This window comes from Eucyclogobius newberryi, unplaced genomic scaffold, assembly GCF_026437365.1.
Source record: "Eucyclogobius newberryi isolate DKJ021-1_F unplaced genomic scaffold, fEucNew1.0.hap1 SCAF_22, whole genome shotgun sequence".
NCBI lineage: Eukaryota > Metazoa > Chordata > Actinopteri > Gobiiformes > Gobiidae > Eucyclogobius > Eucyclogobius newberryi.
This window is the reverse complement of record NW_027315857.1, coordinates 23,217,311-23,222,310: the sequence shown is the minus strand read 5'-3', so window position 1 is coordinate 23,222,310 and position 5,000 is coordinate 23,217,311. Positions and strand designations below refer to the sequence as shown.

General features: G+C 44.0%; 2 protein-coding genes across 3 annotated transcripts in view; both read left to right on the top strand.

The window, feature by feature from the left end:
* The window catches only part of LOC140371548 (macrophage mannose receptor 1-like), a 19,207-nt gene extending 19,092 nt beyond the window's left edge, over positions 1 to 115 (top strand). The window contains exon 9 of the mRNA XM_072458718.1: positions 1 to 115. This exon is cut by the window's left edge and continues 932 nt beyond it. The gene's annotated coding sequence lies outside the window, so the exon portion shown is untranslated.
* A 3,887-nt stretch (positions 116 to 4,002) lies between these two features.
* Positions 4,003 to 5,000, top strand: part of kif1ca (kinesin family member 1C, a) — a 53,428-nt gene continuing 52,430 nt past the window's right edge. Inside the window, exon 1 of one of the 2 annotated variants that reach the window (XM_072459394.1) lies at positions 4,003 to 4,528. The gene's annotated coding sequence lies outside the window, so the exon portion shown is untranslated. Of the gene's footprint in view, positions 4,555 to 5,000 lie in introns of both variants that reach the window. The other variant, XM_072459397.1, reaches the window with a different exon arrangement.

Genomic DNA, 5,000 nt, shown 5'->3' with positions numbered 1-5,000 from the left:
AGAATAATGCCCCATTTATTTCAATGGGGAAAAAGTACTAATACTTTATATGAATTGGGTCCCACTGATACAGCTCAGGCAATATTTTTCTCTCTAAAAAGCTTTTTTTCATTGCATTACAGGCTGTTCCACTTCACACGTAGTATAGGGTTAACCCCTAACCCTAAGTTTTTGTAGTAGTTTGGAGACGAGGGGAACTAACTGTTGGGCCATTAGATCTGAAGGAATCCCACTGCAAGACAGAGAATATACAACACGAGGGCCGCCATATTGGATTCTTCAACTTCCAAATTCGAACTTCCGTGAGTTAAGAGTGTATGATCCAGTGCCGACCCTCCACAAACTCCAGAGGAAGTGCAGATTCTTCTTCTGCGTCGCTTAGAGCCTAGAGCGCCCTCTTGTGGCTGTCAGTGTGAAAATTACAAATAATATCACATATAAGTCACATCCTGGACAAAACTATGAAAAAAAGTGTGACTTATCGTCCGGAAAATACGGTAATCGTATTGTGTTTGATTAAATGTCACTGTTTTTAATGCTCTCGTGTGAACAACACTTTGCAGGGTCAGTTGTTCCCGTTTGACCCTCAAATCGATCTCTGGATCTTTTTGTTCATTTGACTTGGATTTGTTTGAAAAATGTAAGATTATTAACATTAACTCTAATAAAGTGTGTTCAAACCAACATGATGTGTTATTTTTCATTGAAATATCTCAGTGTCTTTCACACACAGACAAATGTAAGACTTTTAACATTTGACACTCACGACAGCTCGACCCCAAACGACTGACCGATGACTGGCAGAAGGTCAGAGGTCAGTAATAGACGTACTTCATCATAAAAGTACTCGACGTGTTTGAAAAGTCTGCAATGAAATTATTCACTTTTTGTTAAACTACGTGTGGGACAGAGAAGAGGGGATATATGTGGAGCCAGCAGAGGGCGCTAACATCACATGACTGAGGGACACACTTCAGACAAGATTTAGTTTGGTTCAGTCTTTATTTGAAGAGACAATGTTCAGAGACATTAAAGTCAACATGACTTGTGTTTTTCCAATGATCACGTTTGATGGTGAGATATAGTCCCTGTGGTAAACAATTACACTTTTACGTCTGTCAAGGGGCAGTTTGTCCAATAAAAGGTTGTAAATGACAGAATCCCTCTGTGATGTCATCAAAGAGCGCCATTCCATCAATAATGCAGAGAAAATGTGCACGTGACTTACACCTTTTTATGACGGTTCAAACAATAATTTGACAAAGTAAACATGTCGTCGTGTGTGATTTTTTTGTCAGATCGTAAATATTGTATGATTTAGTTGGACTTTGGCCCTTGTTTACAGTCTGGTTGCTAAGTAACAGTTCTATGTCACACCTGCTGCTCATGTCAAACCAAAAAAGGGCAAAATGTTTTGTGAAATCTGAAATATAATCATTTCCCCTCTGTTTTACTGAAAAGTCTGGACTTGCTGTCATGGCGACGCTTTGAGCTGACGCACCTGCCACCGCCGCTGCAAAACTCGGCTTTACAACCACCGACACAAGTCTCCAGCCATCCTATGAGATGCTTCTAGAGCGGTCTCGAGAGGACAAATTATAGCCATAACCTCCGAAAAAAGAAACAAAGGGAGAAAAAGCTAAAGATCTGCAATAAAAGTTAAAATTGATGGAGGAAAACCATGCCAAAAAGGATGCCCTAAAATGCTACAAGAAAGTAAAAAGATAATTGAGAAATTAATGATCTGACTTTACAGCTTATTTTCTAAGTTTCCGAGATGGTAATTTAGAAAATGTTTTCCACTCTCATAATATGCTTTTTACCAAACAAAGATGTCATGAACGTGGCTCTTTTAATGTTCCCTTTTACCTTTTACAGGTCGGACAACTCATTGAACTAAAATGTAGATAAGATTAACCTATACGTGTTGAATTTAGCTAAAAATGATACAAATATTATCACTGAATAGCACATTTTTTAGGTTTATAATTTCACTTCCTGTTTGTAATTGATAACTTCACACTAGGAAATTACCCAGCAAACACTGGGAAAAAATTCATCTTATATTACTTTTTTAAATTCAACAAATAGTAATACAAGAGAGCAACTTTATTTTGATGAATTAATGTTATTGAATTATTTCTTTGTGTAAATTATGCATGAACTTTGACTGGAATGAGTGTCCCTGGTGTTTCAACTTTTCTCCTCAAATATCTGCTCGATTGGTGTAAAACAGGTATAAATACACCAGATAAAGTCAAAATTAGAAAAGCATAAAAAACCTACAGCACTTTAAATGTTGCTTTTTGTATCGCACTTGCCTCTCACGACCATCAGAGGGCACTGTTGTTTCATTTCAGATGAACCAACGTAAACAAAACCAGGTCTAAACGTGATAAAAATTATCCAAATTCTTTACCCAGTGGGATATTCTTCACTCAGCCTGATCAGGTCCAGTTAGTCCTGGTTTAGTCTGGGTTTAGTCCTGTTTTAGTCCTGCTTTAGTCCTGTTTTAGTCTTGCTTTAGTCCTGTTTTAGTCCTGCTTTAGTCCTGTTTTAGTCCTGTATTAGTCCTGTTTTAGTCCTGTATTAGTCCTGTTTTAGACCTGCTTTAGTCCTGTTTTAGTCCTGTATTAGTCCTGTTTTAGACCTGCTTTAGTCCTGCATTAGTCCTCTTTAGTCCTGTTTTAGTCCTGTTTTAGTCCTGTTATAGACCTGTTTTAGTACTGCTTTAGTCCTGTATTAGTCCTGTTTTAGTCCTGCTTTAGTCCTGCTTTAGTCCTGTTTTAGTCCTTCTTTAGTCCTGCTTTAGTCCTGTTATAGTCCGGCTTTAGTCCTGCTTTAGTCCTTCTTTAGTCCTGCTTTAGTCCTGTTATAGTCCTGCTTTAGTCCTGTTATAGTCCTGCTTTAGTCCTGTTATAGTCCTGTTATAGTCCTTCTTTAGTCCTGCTTTAGTCCTGCTTTAGCCCTGTTATAGACCTGTTATAGTCCTGCTTTAGTCCTTCTTTAGTCCTGCTTTAGTCCTGTTATAGTCCTGCTTTAGTCCTGTTATAGTCCTTCTTTAGTCCTGCTTTAGTCCTGCTTTAGCCCTGTTATAGACCTGTTATAGTCCTTCTTTAGTCCTGCTTTAGTCCTGTTATAGACCTGTTATAGTCCTTCTTTAGTCCTGTTTTAGTCCTGTTTTAGTCCTGTTATAGACCTATTATAGTCCTTCTTTAGTCCTGTTATAGTCCTGTTTTAGTCCTGTTATAGTCCTGTTATAGTCCTGCTTTAGTCCTGTTATAGTCCTGTTATAGTCCTGTTTTAGTCCTGTTATAGACCTGTTATAGTCCTGTTTTAGTCCTGTTATAGTCCTGTTATAGTCCTGCTTTAGTCCTGTTATAGTCCTGTTATAGTCCTGCTTTAGTCCTGTTATAGTCCTGTTATAGTCCTGTTTTAGTCCTGTTATAGACCTGTTATAGTCCTGTTTTAGTCCTGTTATAGTCCTGTTATAGTCCTGCTTTAGTCCTGTTATAGTCCTGTTTTAGTCCTGTTATAGACCTGTTATAGTCCTGTTATAGTCCTGTTTTAGTCCTGTTATAGTCCTGTTATAGTCCTGCTTTAGACCTGCTTTAGTCCTGTTATAGACCTGTTATAGTCCTGCTTTAGTCCTGTTATAGTCCTGTTATAGACCTGTTATAGTCCTGCTTTAGTCCTGTTTTAGTCCTGTTTTAGCCCTGTTATAGTCCTGTTTTAGTCCTGTTTTAGCCCTGTCCCGTCCTCTCCCCCCCTCTCGCGCTGGCCCGGCCCCCCGTCTCTCAGGAGCGCGCACGCCGTCCCTCCCCCCTCGTCCCCGGGCACACGCACGCACGCCGTCCCCGTCTCTTCTCCCCCTTCTCCCCGTCAGCAGCGGCGGCAGCAGCTCCTCCGCGGTGCGTCCTCGTCCCCCCCCTCCCCCCCGGCCCGGGACCTCATCTCCGCGCGGTCGCCCCGCTCTCGCCCTCACCGGGCCCCCCAGGTCCGACACCCCCCCCCCCCCCGCGGCCTCGCCCCTGGAGGAACCGGCCGAGTCCCGGACCGGATCGGACCACTCTCACCCCCCCGGACACCGACGCAGGAAGCCGGCCTCAAACTTTGGCACGCACCGCCCTCGTCCGTCTCCCACGCGCGGCTGACGTCACTCTGCCCCGCACGGATTCGCCCCGCTGTTTGGACCGTGTGTGTGTGTGTGTGTTTTTCGGGAGGGGGGGACTTTTCACGCGTCGTGCCAAACTTTCTCCACCCGGACCCCCGCTCCGTGTGCCCTCGCGTGCGCCTGACCGGAAGCGAGTCTCTGGGACGCGCAGTGGACCCGGCGCCGCGGGCGGGTCACGGAGCAGTTCCCGTTACACGTTCACCCGTTTGTTTTGGAAGTTGTTGGGGGTTTTTTTTTCCTCCCCGGGGGGGTCGTCCCGGCGCGGATCGGAGTGTGTTTTTGTTTTTGTTTTCTGGACGCGCGAGCCCATGGCGCGAGGACAGTGAGCGCGTGCACGAGCCTGTCCGGTGTGAGGTGAGAGAACCCGGCGGTGACGTTACGTAAGAGGCGCAGGCGTCAGGCTGTTGTGCCGCGACGCGGAGCCGCGGCCGTGACTCTCCGGTGCGACTGCCGCGGCGCGTGTTTGTTTGTTTGATTGTTTGTTTGTTTTAATGTGATATAAACAAGAGAAACACTTTGATTTCTTCTTCAGGTGGAAGTGTTATAGACGCGTCACGTGAAGGGCAGATTAGAGCTGTGCCAGGGCAGGTCACGTGTCTGAGGCTCTAAGATGTCTAAGATTTGTGTTTTTATTTATTTAGATTTATTTGTGTTTAGTTTATTTAAAGAGACAAAGAGCTCGTTCTGCTCCAGGTTCAGGTGTTTGGGACACAGTGTTCACGTCTCCAGGGTTACGCATTGTGTGATGGAGGTGATGGAGGTGAAGGAGGTGAAGGAGGTGAAGGAGTACAGTAGAAGTCCTTATTGTTGTGACTGTTGAGTACAG